A 20064-nucleotide genomic window follows, 5' to 3' on the forward strand; every position below is an offset into this window, starting at 1 on the left:
GAGCAAGCTCGCTCCGGATGGTTTCATTTTGTGAGTATTATTCCTTTGATATTTCCCTGTACTGTAGTTGTTATTAAACAATTATAAAAGACAATAATGCAAAGCGTGTGTAGTAATTAAAATACTGCTGCATTGTTTTTCCGCCGGTTCTTTTCGGAACTATGGCTATTTTTCGGAACCGATAATAGAGATAGTTTTGCACTAAACAAGCATACCTGTTAACGCCTACGAAATTTTAAGGAACAAATTCTAAAAACAATACGTCTTAAGCATTTTAAAATGATGTCATTCGGCAACCTGGTGGTAGGACCTCTTGGGAGTCCGCACGGGTAGGTACCACTACCCCGCCTATTTCCGCCGTGAAGCAGTAATGCGTTTCGGTTCGAAGGGTGGGGTAACCGTCGTAACTATACTGAGACCTTAGAACTTGTATATCTTTTAAATCTTCTCTGGACTTCCACAAATAATTCAAGACCAAACTTAGCCAATTCGGTCCAGCCGTTCTCGAGTTTTAGCGAGACTAACGTACAGCAATTCATTTTTATATATATAAAGATAGATAGATTATTTGAATGCGAGCATTTAAATTAATGAAAACCTATACATTTTCTCTGCGTCCGTATTCACGTTAAGAAACGCACTGAACTGTATAGGATGCCCGATTTCGAAAAGAGTAACTGACGCGTTATTTCCTGAGCGTGTTGCCAGAACGAGAGATAAATTAAAAATAATGTTTAGTAATGTGAAAATGCGTATTTTTCTTTTGTATAACAAAATCTTTTGGCGTATGCTTGGTTAGTTTATGTAACGTCTAGTGTGGTATGTGTTATCGTAGTTACGACTATTACGAAGCGAATTAGGTCACAATCTAGCTGGTAACACAACGCGATTTCAACTGAGGTACTCAAATCAAGACTATGAAGGTGGACGATTGCCACCGCTACCAATACTTTGTTCAATTAGTTCTATATACACTGATCAATATATATGTGTATATATATTTGTTATTTTTATTACCCTTTTAGGCAGACGAGCACACGCCCCAACTGATGGTGAGTGGTTACCGTCGCCCATGGACTTCAGCAATTCCAGGGGTAGAGCCAAGCCGCTGCCTACCGCTTAATACTCTCCACAAGCCTCTCTTGAAGAAGGACATGTCATAGCGCTCGGGAAACACTGTGGAGGGGAGCTCATTCCATAGCCGGATGGTACGTGGCAAATAGACCTCTGGAAACGCACTGTGAATGACCGCAGTGGCTCCAGGTAGTATGGATGAACTCTACTCCGGTGGCGCGCAGTGCCATGGTAAAAACGAGATGACGGTATCATCTCAAACAATTCCTCAGAGCACTCCCCATGGAACATACGGTACAAAATACAGAGGGAGCCGAAGTCCCTCCGCAGACCCAAAGGTTCCAAACGAAGACACTCCATTGGAACCTCAGTTTCGATTGTTCAAGTATTAGTTCCAGTGGCTCAATTGTCTGGCATTGATGATGTCCACAGGCTGCATGGTTCCTTTTACTACTAAGTGAACATAATATTTTCATAGAACCTATTTTTGCCTAGATGACATAATGCTGTACGCGGAGTCAGAAGTGAACACTAAAAATTTTCTAAATCGATTCCAGTTTTTAAAACAATCAAGGGAATGTGTATTTTGAAGTCGGCTTAATAATCTTGCAACACAGATCCTTTTCTGCGTTTGGACTTAGAATGTTAGTGTACCGAATCAAAGGTAAGTATGTAAGGATCGAAATGGAGCTTTCATTCGGATTCCTGGGAAGCTCGAACTATTATTGGGTATTTGGAATTTATATTTGACTGGTACCAAACCATAAAATACACGTATTCAATGAGAATTCTTGGAGATTAAAGGTTTTCGAAAAACCAAATAAACTGTATTAATATTGTGAAGTTGTTAAATAATTAAAGAATAACATCGTCTACTAAAAATCGAACACGCGAAATTATAATTTACGTAATTACTGGTGGTAGGATGTTTTGTGTACGGGTAAGTACCACCATCCTGCCTTTTTCTGCCGTGAAGCACTAAAGCGTTTCAGTTTGAAGAGTGGGGCAGCCGTTGTACTGTAAAAACGGAGACCTTAGAACTCATGTCTCAAGGTGGGTGGCGACAATTACGTTGTTGATGTCTATGGGCCCCGGTAACCACTTTACATCAGAGCGATAACAAAAAAATATAATTTTAACTTAACATGGCCAAATATATTCTAGCAACACAAATTATATAACTTTTTCTTTAAATTATCCATGAATTTTGCTTCTGTCATGACTAGCGCCAATGCAAACTGGAGAGCTAAGATAATCTCAAATATTTCCTCTTAACGCACTAGGATCAAACAGTTTCACTTATTGTTTTTCAATACTTCTCGTCTTTTTGCATTTTCTATTCAAATAAAAGGCATCATCAGTATTGGTATTAAAAATAACAACAGAATCATTCCGGTTTTCGTTAGACCCGACCCGAATTGAAAATTTGGTGTAATATCACTTGTAAGTCACAATTTTTAAAACTGTCCATACGCTTGGTAAATGTAGTTAGTAAAATGTTTGTGTACCGGGCCATTAATAGGTGCAATGAGACCTCCTCTGTTTGTGACAGAAAAAGATCGGGCCGTCCACGTAGTGTTCGTACGAAAAAGGTGGTCAAAGCAGTAAGGGAAAGAAATCCTGTCCGAAAGCAAATCTCGGGAGATGAATATAGCACCTAGAACCATGTCGCGTATTTTAAAAGATGACTTAGGACTTGCAGCCTATAAGAGACGTACTAGAACACGCTAAATTACGCCTATACATAGAACGAAACCGCTTAAATTAAATATAATAAGCGAAAAACACGCAACTTCCGTGAAGCATTAATCTTATCAACTACACATAAGCATCAATCACTAAAAAAAAATTTCCTGTGTGCTTTCGTGAAAAGTTCGCGAATAGGGCGATAGCCTCGCTGATACTGAGTTGTTGAATTTCAACAATAAATCATTTAGCTGACAGGTTTCGGGGTCGAATAGGGGTAGTGACACTCCTTTTTTAAATATTCGCTAGGGTCAAAATGGTTAGGTATGTGAAACTCAATTTATTTTTGGCTTCAGACGTCCTCAGACTTACGACCTCATGGTGTAGTACCAAGTGCTTACTGGAATCGATGGGTATTTAGCTTGCGACATCGAAGTCTTGTTTTTATCAAGCGTTTATTGAAGTTTTTTTTTAATGCTTAAATGGGTGGACGAGCTCACAGCCCAATTGGTGCTTAGTGGTTACCGGAGCCCATAGACATATACAACGTAAATGCGCCACCCACCTTGAGATATAAGTTCTAAGGTCTCAGTATGGTTACAACGGCTGCCTAGCTCTTCAAACTGAAACGCATTACTGCTTCACGGCAGAAACCTACTCGTGCGGACTCACAAGAGGTCCTACCATCAGTAAAGATACAAGAGGTCCTACCACCAGTAAGTATGTACCACAAGGTAAGACTGTAGGGAGCACAATGGGCCTCACTATTATTATTTTTTTATTATCATTATACTGTAATCCGTATGGGTAGATACCACTACTCCAGCTATTTCTGCCGCAAAACAATCAAGTGGTCCAATTTGACATTAATAAGACCATTGATGCTTCGAACTCATTACTCATAGAGAGTGAGGCTCAAGCTGTGATGGCCATGGGCTACAGTGACCACATAAGCTATGAGCTCATCGTCTGTCTAACTTGATAAAGAACACACACACACACACACACACACATCGTTCACACTCACCCAAAGAGTTATAATGCACAAAAAACCAACTTAAATGCAAATATGTGTCATAAATATTTACTAGTTTGTCATCCGAGTCATACACTAAAATACGCTCACAAATTTTACAAAAAGAATTCATACAGCTTGCCGAGGATCCTTTGGCTCTTGAATATTTCATGTTCGTGTGAGGAGGTCACGGCGTGATACAGCTCAAAAGGCTTATTCATGAGATTTAAGGACACGTAAACACAGTCCGGCTATAATCATATTCTATCCTTAGTCCTTAATCCGCGTTTAAGAGTGTCAGTTTCTTTTATAAGGGTGGACAGTTGTCATTTATTTTTATGAGAGAATTTGTATCGAATTATAATCAGTAGTCGAAATTCGCCTATATTTAACTGAAACTATAAGTTTGTGCTCTATTATGATTCAGTTATCAAAGACTCTTAAACTTCTATAATCACCGATTCGCCAAGACTACACTTTAGACAAATATTAATAAAGCCAAACAATAATTAATCTACTCTCAATTTGACCACAGACTATAAGCAATAAGATTAGTTTGACAATAAACAAATAGTATGCATGCGTGTTTGTGTTAAATGTATGTTAGTGTGTGTAATGTATTTTTTATTGATTTTAATGTATTTTTTATGCATAAATAAAAAAAAATATTAACATTCTGCACTTGTTCTCTATATTCTGTGTAAGTGTAGGAAATTTTATACTCTTCCGTCCGCGCAATTTTCGTAAAAAGGGATACAAAGTTTTTGCTTTACGTATTAATATATACTTATAGATATAAAGAGGTTCGTAGGTTCCGCAAAGTACTCACGCGGTCCAGTTCGAATAAGAGCACATCGAGTACATTTGATACTGATATAGTAAAACTCATGGGAAATTTCTATGCGGCAGAACAAAAGAACATGCTGCAAAAGTAAGAAGAAGAAGAAGAACATTCTAAGTAACAAAATAAGTTAAAGTGACGTCAGAATCTGTCGTAATGATATAAAATTAAAACAAATGCAAAGTATATATTAAATACAATAAATACAATGGACGGTCTTATCAGATGGACAATAGTCATTTAAGGAAAGAAATTACTGAAAGCAGCTTACTTACCGATAATATTTAAATAAACATCAAAAGTGATAGTGCTGCTATAATAGTAGCTAAACTATGCTAAATATTAAATATTAGCTAAATATTAACTACTGCTGCTAAATATTAGCTACTGCTAAAATTAGCTGCTAAATATTAGCTAGGGCTAAAATTAGTAGCTTAAATTGAATAACTGAAGAATAATCGACCAGATAATTGAACATTTTAAATATAACTTTGAAAAAAGGATATTGGGTCAAAGTAATGAAATAAATCGAAGTAAAGAATTGAAAATGCACACTGAATTTTGGACGTTCTATGCTTGGCAACAATTTAATAAATCGGTATCGTTATACTGAGATTAGATGCCAAACAAAAGTTGTAGATGTTGGTAAGAGAGTAGCAGACCTGAAGTGAGGTTTGGGTGGATACTTAGTAAGATGAAATGACAATTTTATTGATCAGTAGGACATAGACGGAACAGTGACTAAGATGATGTCGCCGAGGTGCCGAAAGTGACGCAGTAGACCGGTGGCGCGGTCAGTACGGTAAGGCCGACGTGGAAGAGAGTTATGGACGATTGAACATTATGGCATAAAAAGGGGAGCCCTATGCCCAGTAGTGGGTACCAAAGAGCTAAAGATATGGGCTAATATGATGAAAGAAACTTCTTGTATTGTCTTCTATCTTTGCTACATGTGAAAATTTTCAATCAGATGTGTAGAAAATTAAGTTGAAATATTTCGTTACCTAGATAGAAACAGGCCAAGCTCATAATATGCGCGTGTTAAAAAGCAGTTGGATTTTAATTAATATAAAAGATTTTTTTTGTGAAATCTCAACGAACCATTTTTATATAATGAAAATCTAGTAATTGTAATAATTTTTCACAAAAAATTACTGCCTCATAATAGTGAATGGATGTGTAATTGTGTATGATCTAATGCTGATAAAAAAGTATGAGCTAATGCTCGTGTTTTAATTTAACCCCAAGTGACGTCACACTCAACAAAATTGCGTTCAACTGAGGATCGTTCAGATAGCGGGTGGGCATTTTGAGTAATCAGAGCTGCTGGTATCCCTTTTATTGAACACATGAACGAACTTAAACATTTCTTCTGTCGTTGACGGGTTCTGTTCTTCAGTTCGACTACCTAATTCATATTTTGAACCATGACGAACTAGCCGTAAGGCACTAATTCCATTTACGAACAATGAAAATGGCGATAATACACTTTCATTCAAATCTTGCCAGCGATAAAATTCCTTCGTTCTCCACGAAGGAAATTCAACTTTATTTAAAGGTCGTCTAATGAAAATTTTCAACGGCAATTGAGTGTTCTATGTATAATCGTGGCTAAATTGGAATCTTCCGCTTCGCAGTGAAACGCATAGATTGGTTCTATGCTGTCAGAGATGTTTTGATAATGGATGCGATTTATATAGTTTTCGTCTCGAGGTGCGTTACATTCATAATCATGATTATTATTTCTAGCAGAAATTATTGTAAACAACAAAAACACCTGTACGTATTTTATGAGATGTTTCAGTTTTGAACTTTCACCGTTATGTACAGTGTTTATATGTTCAATTTAGTTCCCGATATTTAAGCAAGCACTATGATCACGGGTCGATATTCAGTCATAGCAGAAAGGAAACCTACAAATCAATTATCTATCCGATGTTTAGGGCGTTTTGGTCAGTCAGTTCAGGAATTGACTTCTTGCAACGATATATGATGAGCGCGAAAGAGGTTAGAGGAGAGTTATCAAGAGGTAGCCAACGGCTTGATATTGCTGGCGTCTCTACATTGGAATTCCACAGAGTTTCTCGCCGGATCTTCTCAGTGGGTCACTATTCTGATCCGGTGGTAGATTCTGCGAAGCACTGCTCTTGCTAGGGCTAGTGTTAGCAAATTTTCTCAGATTGAGCCCGTGAGCTCACCTACCCGTCTGGGCGTAGCTGAAATTGCCTCGTAAGTGTAGCGAATAGGTAGGGAAAAAAATCTGGGCCGAGCTGGGGCCGCAGTTTTGCAATACGATTGAAACTTTGACCCGATGTCTCCAGGTGGGCAGCGCATCTATGCGCTCTGGTAACCAATTTATACCAGGTGAGCTGTAAGATTATCTGTCCAACTAGATTAATCAGAAACACAAAACAAAACCTCTTGTTCTCTCGCGGCCTATAGCAACAAAAAGTCGAGTTAACAGCGGCACGATTTGTACCGAAAATAATCCGGAATTTACATCGTACATTTTTCCACAAAAAACACAATGAACTGCCACGCTTTCACCGTGTTCAAACGCCTCAAAAACTTGACTAAAAACCATAATTAACCATTGGGTAACACGGCCCCTGTCACATACAGTCGGCTTATGTCTCTGTCCTGTTGACAATACACTGCACGCCTAGTTTTATATTCCAGTGTTTGAGCAGGGGCAGGACAAGCGGTGTTTCAGAGTAATTTATTGTGAATCCCAACGTATTTAGGTCAGAATACCTTACATATGTAGCCTAGAATGGCGCTACTTTATCAGCTCCCTCTATGGATTAAATGGCTGTCTGGTGTAGTGGTAAGTGACATAGTCACTAGACAAGGGGGTCGCGGGTTCGAATCCCGCCAAGGGAAGATATTTGTATAATAAATTTAAATGTATTTTCCAGTGTTATGGATGTATATGTTATGGATGTATATGTAGGTATGTGTGTAATAAAAATCTTACATTTATTTTCCGTTATCTGGTACCTGTAACACAAGTTCTTTACGAACTTATCACGGGAACAGTTAACGTGGCGTGATTGTTAGTAAATATTTATTTATATATTTATGGATGTCATTAAGGGATTCATCAGAGACCTATTTCTTTTTTTGGGCCAAGAGCCGGCCGCTGCGTTTGTGGACTGCCAAAAGAGGCGGTCAGCCGTGGTCCGGTACCGTGGTCAACATTGTAACCAGACCTTTAACTAACCCTTCGGACCCCGATCGTCTTGGCGACTTCGGTCGTTCGTATTGTGGTGTTCCGGAATATCTCACTGGACGAGAACCAGCCTGCCACCAGCCGTTCCGTAATTGTTGTGCTCATCCAGTGTAACAGCCTCAATTCCCTTCAGTCACCCCATATAGCCTTCACCAAAAACCTAGCATATCGCGATCGCTAGTGCGCTTTTTCGTGGTGACAGGCCACATTGTTCACTCTCGTAGCCACTTAAAATCGTCTTCTCGTACGAACGTAAAGATCAATGAGCAATACAATAAGTTTTTACTGAGTTAAATTCGTTGTTCAAGATGAATGAGGCAAATTGCATTCACTACAGAGCTGTATGTGTCACTTTCTGGTCCATAAACTATGAGTCTATTTGTGGACCTATTGGTATGTAAAATCACAAACCATCGGATGCACTAAAGCATTTACTATACGACATAAACGATATCACAAATATCCGTCGTTGCTACACTCAAGAAATTTACAATGTTGAAAACTATCATATGTGCTAATCTATGTGATGCTTGTTAGAAATCTTATCTAAATCCGTTAAGACATTTCTAATTGAATAACAAGCTCAATTTCGAACCAAACACAATTAAATGAAGATGGTGGTAAAAGGTTAATGGAAGGTGAATTTATGAATATCCCACCGAATTCCACTAACTTTATGTAATATTATTGGGTCGCCCAAACCCCAAACTCCGCAAACGATCCTTCAAACAAAAGTAGTTCTTTTAAAACAAACAATAAAACCGAAAATTCCATACCGCGGCCTGGTCGGTTAACGAGCTCTAACAAAACCTCGCTGAAATATCAATGATAACGTCCAAAGTAAACGAAGAATTTTCCCTTTTGAAACACTATTGGGGCGACTGTAAGATTGCATTCATTCTTCCAAAAAATGTCTTTTGTCAATATTATCACAGATATTACGGAAACCGATACTTCTTTGCATAATCAGAACGTGCTTTAGACCAGGGATGGGTAGATACCACCCCAAGAGTAGGGACAATTGGATTACATTTTCGGTGGGTCGCGTTTCCGATCCGGTGGTAGATTTTGCGAAGCACTGCTATTATTAGGACTAGTGTTGGCAAATTATGTCAGGTAGTTGACTTACATGTACACGTAGCTTGAAGACCCTTTAGGCTACTAGCAAATAGGTAGGGAAAAAATTGGATTGCAAAAGATACTTGGTTTTTCACTTTACTTTTCAAAGTGGCTACATACGTGATTTTCAAGAGCATCGCAAGTATGCTAGTGTATTCTAGTTCTATTCTAAATGTGGATCCGACAGCTTGGGATGAAACCCCCGCTGCGTTTCATGCTCTAACCAAATCTTACATGCTCTAAACAAAAAAAAACTTGTGTCTTATGGATCACTGACAAACCAGCACATAGTATATTATATAGTAACATTAAAAATATGAATAATATAATAGAAAAAGAAAAGAACCCCCTGAAAACAATAAAAATATGTCAGCTGAGATTGTACATCTAAGCTAGAACTAAATCTACTGACATGATATCCTGTTTTTATTGTGATAGCACGGACTTATAATCGTGGATATCTTTTATTGGTTTACGTTGGCACTCGACCAAGTGACCCACTCAGTTTAACGAGGAGCTGACGGACATGTCAATACTGTGTTGTCATACAGTCAGTCTCGGCACTCATAAACATACACTGTGCATACATTCTGGCTGTGATGTCCTAAATTAGCTTTAGCCCCTTCTCATGCTGTGGGCGTCGGAAAATGCGACTAAGGTATTTAGCGGAGAACTGGCTGCTATGTTTTCGGAGCATTATGGGGTGCTTTTCAGGATATTATCAAAATAACCCTTCTACTCATATCTGTTCATAAAATATTATAACTAGGTACTTATATCATGCACCCCACGCTTTTTTTAAAATAAAATCATTTTTTATTACACTATTTTTAATACAAATTTATTAAAATTTATTTTCTATTTTTTTGTTGGATTTTCGATAAAAGCGTATTTTGTTAGTTTTTTTAAACAACTATTTATTTTTAATTTTTTACTTGAATTTCAATTCTGTTAATTTTTTCATTTTCATTTTTTTTAATATTGAAATGTCGGTCTTCTATAAGTATACCAAATTTCGAGTTAATCCGACGTTTTAATAGGGGTCAAAATCATGTTCAAAGATTCCGTTACAAAAATACATACGTCTGAAGCTAATAAAAGCGTATTAAAGATTGTTGCCTGCCTTTGGGATTCAAATACCGGCACAATAGCGTTACTTAATAAGAATGCACCGGGCTTCTTATCGTAAGCCACGACCGCTGCAGATTCCATTTACGTTTTACAAGGACGCCCATGTAGGTAGACATTACTATTCTGCCTATTCACACCGCGAAGTAGTCATAAGTTCTAGTTTGAAGGGTAGTACGGCACTTATATATATATTTTTTATTGCTTAGATGTGTGGACGAGCTCACAGCCCACCTGGTGTTAAGTGGTTACTGGAGCCCATAGACTTCGACAACGTAAATGCGCCACCCACCTCGAGATATAAGTTCTAAGGTCTCAGTATAGTTACAACGGCTGCCCCACCCTTCAAACCGAAAAGCATTACTGCTCCACGGCTGAAATAGGCGGGGCGATGGTACCTACCCGTGCGGACTCACAAGAGGTCCTACCACCAGTAAAAATTATATAAAACTAAAATAATTATAAATAATATAATAATAATAAAATTATATAATACAACTGAGCCAAGTTGAGCCCCGTGAGCTCGCTTATACGTCCGTTGAAGCTATAATAGCCACTTGAGATTACTAGCAACAGGTAGCCTCGCGTCTGAAGGTGTATTACGGCATTTCTTTTGTGATCTCTATAGGTTCCGGTAATCTTTTAATACCAGATGAGCTGGGAATAAGTTTTTGCTCCTACCTACGCCGAAAGTTCGGTTTTCCTTCCGCTGTACAGGGAAGAAAGTCTAACTTTTCCTCTCGCTGTACAGAGAAGAAAGTGTAACTTTTCCTCCCTGGGTACTGTCAATTGCACATGCGCGTTAGTGTCTACGCCTACTCTCACGCACCTAAAATTCTCCGCCATTGTTGTGTTCGAGTAATTTGCAATATTGTGTAAAAGTGAAATAAACAAAAGGCAATAAAATTTAATAGTGAAATATTAAGCAAAGATGAGTTCATCAGACAGCTCTTATTCAATTTATTTTTTTTTTTTTTTTATTTATTTATTTATGTACACACAGAAAACAAGACACAGTACAGAGTAATAGGAAAATTATGTACAAAGGCACTGCTTATTTCTTTGAGAAATCTCTTCCAGCAGACCTGCGAGAGGATAATGAGAATAATAATAGTCTTAGTAGATAGAATTAGTAGTAGTTTATTTAAAAAATTAAAAAACAATTAAATTGTTTTTATGAGTACGCCAGGGCTTTGCCCCTGGACCCCGGCTCGGTACTCCACGAACTTTCGGCCTGGTAGGAGAAAAAATAGTATGTGCACCGCGGGAAAAAAGTAGGACATCTCATAAAAATCTCGTAAAATTTTACACGCGGGATGAAGGAAATGTCGTACTTTTCTCTCCCTTGATGTACAATGTAAATCCCTATCATGCAAGAAAAAAGAAAGGTGTTTAGAGTCCATGAACATTTCTGCCATCACCAACAAGACAACGAGTACCATCATAGAAAACTTGGAAAACTATGATTAGCAGACAAATTAAAATTCTTTCACAAAGCAATGCTCTCAGGTACTCGAAATCTTTTGCAATATCAAAATTTCACCAACTATTAAATTACTTTAAATTCCTTTAGTGTCTCTCTTCGAAGTTGGAAAGTCAATCTTTGGCATTCACCAAGCCTTTGTCCGACCCGTTCAACTTAAAGCAATTAACTGACACTTGAACAATTTGCAAAGCAAAGAGATGGTACGATATTTTAGGTTTTTTTTTTCTACTGAATCTCGATCAAATTAATTGTAACGGCTCCATATATCATTCTAAAATGATCTAATACCAGATCTACCAAAAGAAGAAGAAGTTTCAACAGCCCTAAAACAATCTCAATGTATAATTGTGGTTCTACCGGAGTGGAGTCTCCATTATGGTATCTTTTGCAAGCTATGACAGACCGCTCTTGAGAGAAGCTCTGAATACTCACTTGAAATTGGGTCTCATGATAGGCTGTATGCCGATCAAATAGGTCGCATCAACTTGAAAACCTTCTCCAAACAAGGTTTGCGGAGAGTCCTCAGAACTAGACTATGGCTAGGTTGTAAGTAGTAGCGACGGGCGGTGTGTACAAAGGGCAGGGACGTAATCAACGCGAGCTTATGACTCGCGCTTACTAGGAATTCCTCGTTTATGGGGGATAATTGCAAACCCCAATCCCCAGCACGAAGGAGTTTCAGCGGGTTGCCCGGGCCTCTAGGCCAGGGAGAACATGCTGATTCCTTCAGTGTAGCGCGCGTGCGGCCCAGGACATCTAAGGGCATCACAGACCTGTTATTGCTCAATCTCGGCGTCTTCCCTGGCATTGCTGATACCTATGAGCGACGGTAACTATTTACCATCGGGTAAGCCGTGTGCTTGTCTGCCAACAAAGGCAATAAAAACGAAACAATATTGAATAGTAAGTGAATATTTTGTAAATCAAGAAAGTAGGGCAAGCTTGAGAATGGAGACACGGTTCTTGGACTTGATCAACTGATCTTAAGGTGTGTCACATGTAGGTGTATGACATTGTCAAGTGACAGTAATAATTGAAGACATGAGCGGATGAAGGGGTTAAGTACCATTTTTAAGATTTTTGAGTTTTTACATTGAATGAAGGTGTTATGTGCCTATAAACCGTATTAGACCTTAAAACCCCGGGCTGAAAGGCTGTTTTTTAAAATTACATGTGATTAAGGAGATATGTAAGAAGAAAAAGTACAAGTAACAAAGCTTTGCGGTAGGCAGCGGCTTGGCTCTGCCCCTGGCATTGCTGAAGTCCATGGGCGACGGTAACTACTCACCATCAGGTGGTCCGTATGCTCGTCTGCTTACATGGGCAATAAAAAAAAGCTTGTTGCCTGTTTTCTCAAAATTGTATCATAATATACCCTTCATCCACTGATGTCTTCAATTATTTGTGCTTGCGAATTAGACGTTTTTCATTGCGAGCTAAACAAACAGGATTTTAGTAGGTACTAGCCAAGAAACTGCTATACAATTGTTGTTATAAATAATAACATTCTCAACTGGGAATTTCAGGAAAACCAAAAATAAACCCTCTTCCGAATATGAAAGGTTTTGCCATGTTTTTTCTTTCGGGTTTCGCATTGTCCCTAGAGGCAGACCTTCGCACCTCAATAATCCCTTGCCACGTCAAATGCGGCTTTATGACATAATGTAGGAATCTGAGGCGTTGGCCTAATTGGAAGACGCCTGGTGTATTCGTATCGAATTTTGCTTACATTGCTGGTACCTACTTAAAATTAAACAGCATTTACAGATCTCAGTACTTTTGAAGTTTTTTCATTCATCAACGGACTCCCCAACATTAAAAAAAGGATGCGTGTACTTATGTACGCGCGTAAGAAGTTATACTTTATTTTTAATAAATGTTTTTTTTTTAAATATTAAATAATTAATAATAAATATTTAACGTTAAAAAATGAATGCTAATAACACTTTTTTTTACGAGTGTACCTGCGCGAAAGTTCACCTGCGGCTATATTCAGACTCGCCAAGTTACGTCGGTCGTATTGTAATGAGCGATTTAGTGAGCAACTTCATTCTGTTAATTTTGTGTCACGGTGCGCGCGCATCGTAAAATTTCACTCTCATCAATTTTTCATAACGCGCCTAAAGAAGTATAACTTCAAAAAAGTTACCATTTTTTCTACTGAAATAACAAATATTCGCGAATGATTTCCACTATGAAGAAGTAGCATCTCCAATAAAAATCAAACGCCCAAAAAAAAATATTGCGTAATTACTGGCGGTACGGCGTCTTGTGAGACCGCACGAGTAAGTACCACCACCATGTCTATTTCTGCCGTGAACCAGTAATGCATTTCCTTTTGAAGGGTGGTACAGCCATTGTACTGTAAAAACTGAAGCTTAGAACTCATGCCTCAAGGTGGGTGGCGGCATTGATGTGTCTGATATCAATGGACCTCAATGACCACTCGACATGAGATAGGTGGTAAGTTCGTCTTTCCATAGTAGCAATAATAAAGAAATGTACTTGTCACGCAGCGTTAAAACTCTGAAGGGAGCTGTCACGAACTGTTCCTTATGGTAGGACATTTTGCGATCCTGCACGGAAAGATCTTTCCATTCTGCCTAACTATTGCTGTGAAGCAGTATTCGCAGGGTGAGTAACAAATGGTCCGTGAGCTAGTTTGCCCATCTAATTAATAAATAAAAGCATAATTTTGGGCATGTATCATCATTTTCTTTAAATAAGACTTGAATGTATTTTTTTTGTGATTGAAAGATTACAGGTAGCCCGGAGGACTTTTCAGTTTCACCAGGACAGATGGGCGAGCAAAGGCTCAACCAGGAGAGTTCGGGTTTGTCTACAACTGCCCGAGCGCCTTCTAAGGAGACCATATAACTCAATAGCAGCTGTTTCGCGAATGAATCTACTACTGGATCGGAATCGCGACCCGCTGAGAAGATCCGGCCAGAAACTCAGCGGGCTGATGCATGGATAACTTGAATAGAGCTCCGGTATGTGGCGTCTGTGCCCTTGATATTGTCAATGCTCATAAACGACTGTCACAACTTACGGGCCACGCGAACTTTGACTGTTCTATATTGCTATTTTCCAGCAGTGATCTTAGGGAGCGAAATCAGCAAACCCCCGAACCCTATACTGCGTTATAATACTAATCGCGCTGTGCATCACGTAACCTAATTAACCTCTTCGTATGACGCATGCAATAGTATCGCGTGTGCATTATACCAGTTTCTGAAATAGAAGCTCACAATAGCTCTGAATGCGTTTGTAAATGTGTTTCTTTAACCTCGTCTTAACCCTATACTGAAAATAGTTCGAAATGAGAAACAAGTTTATTTAAATGCATTTTAAAATGTTCGAGATGATGGATTATGTTGTGGTATGGCGTATTTTAAGTCATATTCAATTGTAAGGCTTATTTCTGCCGCCAATGTGTAATGAGTTATAGTTAGAGAGGTAAAAATAAGTGGTTTTTTCTTGCATTAAGTATTCACTGTCACTCTTAGGCAGCACTGACATTCAAACTGCTGCCCGAAAAGTTGAAGTCATCGTGGCCTAAAGGATAAGACGTCCTGTGCATTCGTATTGAGCGATGCAACGGCGTTCGAATCCCGCAGGCGTGTACCATTTTTTCTAATGAAATACGTACTCAACAAATGTTCACGATTGACTTCCGCGGTGAAGGAATAGCATCGTGTAATAAAAATGAAACCCGCAAAATTATAATTTGCGTAATTACTGGTGGTAAGACGTCTTGTGAGTCCGCGCGGGTAGGTACCACCCTTCTGCATATTTCTGCCGTGACGCAGTAATGCGTTTCGGATTGAAGGGTTGAACGGGGCAGCCGCTGTCGAAGGGTTGTGACTATACTTCAAATCAAGAACAATCCGGCTCTAGCACGAACTCCCCTATAGGATGTTTCCCAAACTGTACGACATTTTCTTCTTCAAACAAGGCTTGCGGAGAGCACTGAATCTGACAACGACTTCATTGCTGACTTGCATGGGTCATAGTAAAAACAGACCATCAGGTGAGCCATATGACCGTCTCCGTATAGAGGTCATAAAAAATATCCAAAATCAAACCCTTAACATTTACATACCTATTTATATACCGGACGGATAGGTATTACGATTCTGCTAAAATATTGTTACACCGGTAAGAGTAACGCCATCTATCGCCAAATAGCCGAACGAATATCAAAGGATCTAGTAGCATCTAGAACGCTAGAGAAGTACAACTCCATCTATTGTCAGAAAGCGGAAACACACTATACTCGACTTTTGCGGAATATTCTCGATAATTCTAGGGATGTGGTATCGGCTACAAAAGCGTTGCAGAGATGGCAAGCAGTCAGTTAGTAATCGGAACTACTCGAAGAGAAACAGCGAACGGAACACCTGAAGCGAAGCGAAGAAGCGAACTGAGAATTTTAAAGTTTTTGTGAAGTGTTTTGAGTGTTCTAAGTGATAAATACAATGTTGACTTGTAATTCGGTAGAATTTTATTTATTCTGAACCCCAGCGCGTAACATAATATAATAGGCATAGGAAAGTGTTATTGCAAAATTATTAATGTTGATACCATGCCTCAAAGCTCCACTGAATTTCTCGTCGGATCTTCTCGACGGAACGCGATTCCGATCCAGTGGTAGACTCTGAGAAGTACTGCTCTTGCTAGGGCTAGTGTTAGCAAATTCTTGCAGGTTGAGCGCGAGAGCTCACCTTCCCGTCAATGCTTGCTGGAGTAACCTCTTAAGCTATAGGTAGGGACCAACAAATAGGTAGGGATTTTTTTGCCTAAAACCGTGCCAAAATATCACATGTAATACTAACATACATAGTATAACAATGCTACAATCATAGCTCGTTCTATCGTAACCGCTTTCACACAAACATTTCACGTTGTATTTCACGCAAACTTCTGAACAGACAGTCGCCTAGTTCATTTTCAATTAAAATCTAAGTTCAACGCGTTGTCAAAAGCAAGTTCGAAGCGTGACAGTCGCGAGGCGGCGCCAAGTTGCTCGCTCCACTTCTATCGATAAGTCTTGAAGTTGCAGTCTCTTAGCTGTCATCGGTTAATATGTTACTTCAAAGTAATACAGGCTCCATTGGAATAGTTCTTCGTTACTGGTAATAGGGCGTGAACCCGCTGGATAGGCACCATTACTATACCTACATATAATTAATTATATGCCTTGAAATAGTAAAACATTTCGGTTTGAACACTGCGGCAGATGTTGCATTGTCATACTGAGACTTAGAAATCACGTTTTTTTTTATTGCTTAGATGGGTGGACGAGCTCACAGCTCACCTGTTGTTAAGTGGTTACTGGAGCCCATAGACATTTACAACGTAAATGCGCTACCCACCTTGTGATATAAGTTCTCGGCTGCCCCACTCTTCAAACCGAAACGCATTACTGCTTCACGGCAGAAATAGGCAGGGTGGTGGTGCCGACGCACAAGTGGTCCTACCACCAGTAATGAAGTTGTGGCGGCTTTTACATTGTTTACGTCTTTGGCTTCCGGTAACCACTTAACACTAGGTGGACTATGAGCTCGACCACCCGTCTAAGCAATAAATAAAAACGAAAATAAGCGGTGATGTTACAACAATAATAAATTCAATCATGTTTTAAAAGGCCAAGCTAATTAACCCTTAATTCGACGGATTGTTTTTTTTAATTTAATTTTCAAAATCGTTCCAGATCTTGATTCTTAGCTTGTAAGAGACCCTAAAAAAAAAATTGAAAAAATATAACTTTTCCAGTTTCCGGAAAAATGTACGTCCATTATACTGGACGTTACCAAGTTTCTAAGAAACTGTTGCTCTCCTATCATGTGCAGTATAGTTCCCACTGTCAAAGGGAAAGAATTAAAGAAACAAGTAATTTTGTCATAAAATATTCATTTTACTAAAAAAATTGTCTCCTTAAGAACATTACTATTAGGAACAAGTCACTTATATTCTGAACATGGTGATTAATGTACATAAAATCTTCATAATATTGATTATTATGAAGAGATTCCACCAACCAGACCAATCTATATAAAAAACAAGTCCTATGGTTCCCAAAAGTATCTGTGTAAAAGTTCCCAAAAGAATGATGTATTTGGTCATCTGTCTACTTATTTACGTAAGATGGAAATTATAAAAGCAGTTTCTTTTCGTAACTAAGCATAACCTCTGCTGGCATTTAAAATAGAGTATGTTCGTTTATTGTCCCTACAGAACATTAACGTCCATACGTTGTATTTTCAGGCCAGTGGTTGTAGCCATCGTAACGTACAGAATCTGGGGGCCTCAATTTGATAGGGTTTTAGATTAGCGCCTTTTTCGATAACTGACTTCGTCGTTCTATTTGAACTGGCCTTCCTTTTTGCGTTAATTCAACCACCAATCTTTGTCTGAACTTTTTCAGACTAATATTTTTTAGGCTCTTTTTGTTGCATTTCCTTATACAGACAAGCCAAGCATTGTTAAATGCTATATCTAACATTTGGCCAAAAATGTTCATGTAACAGCGTCGGCTTTTGAAAGATATTCTATAGAGAGCTATCAACAGGTCGCACAGGTCGACTCCTCCCATATTATGTTGATTATAATATCGAACTAATTGTGGACATGGGACACCCACTTTCTTTTTCTATTCTTTACTCCATTTCTTGATTTCATGAACTGGGTAAGATTCTGCATAAGTACAAGCCAATGCCACAACTTTATTATCGTACCATTTGACAGTTTCTATCCTTTTGTTGTTGGCTACGACTTGGCTAAGCAAACCTCTGCCTCTTTTCTTTAGTTCCTTGTCACTTAACAGACCATTGGTGCAACCTTTCAGTCTATTTTGTCATTTAGTTCCGAGACTGAATATTCCTCGGTGTTCACGTATATACCAGATCAAGTCGACCGTCGTAAAAAAACTATCGAAATGTACAGTACATCCTGGAGTCTGAATTGTTTTAAAGGGCTTATACCATTTTAGCACCCAGTGTCATCTGATGCTCCTCCTCCCTAAAATAGATGTACCGAAAAGTGTCATCTTCCGGTACATTTATTTTAACAAGTTCTTGAATCATTGGTTTCATAGGATTATACTGTCTCCGGTGTTCTGATTTAGTGTCCTTGTATGGTATGGTCATTTCTTCTATACTATACATAACTTCTTCTTTTGTCGAAAGGCAGTTCCTTCTTATTTTTTCAATGAACGGACATATCTTGTAATACCGGTCCTCATCCGGATAGGTGTTGTCCACAAAATGAATATTGCGTTTAATCGGCTCGAATCGTTTTAATGGCATGATGTCGGCTACTTAGGCATATTTGAATTCTGTAGACAAATAATAAGATAAGAAGGCATTTTCACTATACACATGATAAGAAGCTTTTGTATCTAGTTGTCAACTAATTTGGTAAGGTGAAGAATACTGGACATAATTTTAAGCTGTTACTTTATTAGTAAATCGACACTGGGAAGCATACTGGACGTAGAAGTTGCGAGCGCTATGAAAACTAAATAAAACACAGTAAGACAATAAAAATATTGTAAGTAGCTATCCGGGTATATTATCTTTAGTTTTCAATAAATTCCAAGAAAAAAAAGCCGTAAAATAATGAATAAAACACGACTTACTGAAAGCCCTCGCGGCACGTCCTTCCTTACTATCATATCACCGCCGATTGTTCGTGTCCGGATCAAGTGCACCCGTTGCTGATTTTTGACCACGTAGGTGAATAATTAATGATGCCTTATAGCACCCAGAGCACTGAATATATGGTATATTTTAATGTGCATTTTTTTTTCCCATTCAATGGGAAGTATACCGCACAGAGTCGAATTAAGGGTTAAACACACATTGTGGTCGGTCTTTCAGCCTTATACAAAGAGCATTGAAAAATTACCACGGCCAGTGAACGGTCGTATTCAGTCATTTGTTTTTTCCAGTCTTGAAAAGTCCCACTCGTCATGTTTCTGTCTTAATCTATGTCTAGTCATTGTATATCATACGTTCTGTCAAAGAAGCTGCACGCCATCAGAATTCCGTTACATAAAAATATAAAAACCTCAATTAAAAACTATCTCAACTCAACTAGAATGTGTTATCCAATACGAAGTATCGACTGAAACTGAAGCTTCACGTCAAATAAAAGATTTCTCATTAAGCGCAGTTTTGCATACCCTTTACGTCATTCCCATGCCCCAGATTTTCTTAGAAATACGATGCGGAAAACAGAATCTATGTTTCAATGTCTCCAATAGTGCTATGGACATTTTAGAAACAGCCACAATAGCCAAGGAATCTCGTTCCAATATTTATGCTCCATTAGCCCACTTATCGGCTATTCTGTTCATGTTATTGCTTAGATAATTCCGGTACGATGGAGACATTTTTTCGGAGGAAAGGCCTTTTATCGATGTATGTGGAATGCTTCACACTGACTTGCTGCTTTTATTGTCATCGAAAGTGGATAAG

The 20064-nt window shown here is 38.6% G+C and overlaps 1 protein-coding gene across 2 annotated transcripts in view; it reads right to left on the bottom strand.

The window, feature by feature from the left end:
* NGR-A5 (neuropeptide receptor A5) overlaps positions 1 to 20064 on the bottom strand; it is a 127023-nt gene that overhangs the window by 97778 nt on the left and 9181 nt on the right. Inside the window, 1 exon segment of one of the 2 annotated variants that reach the window (NM_001134268.1) lies at positions 15867 to 15984. The exons of the other annotated variant lie outside the window; for it this stretch is intronic. The gene's annotated coding sequence lies outside the window, so the exon portion shown is untranslated. 2 annotated transcript variants of the gene reach the window in all.

This window comes from Bombyx mori, chromosome 20 (genome assembly GCF_030269925.1).
Source record: "Bombyx mori chromosome 20, ASM3026992v2".
Lineage (NCBI taxonomy): Eukaryota > Metazoa > Arthropoda > Insecta > Lepidoptera > Bombycidae > Bombyx > Bombyx mori.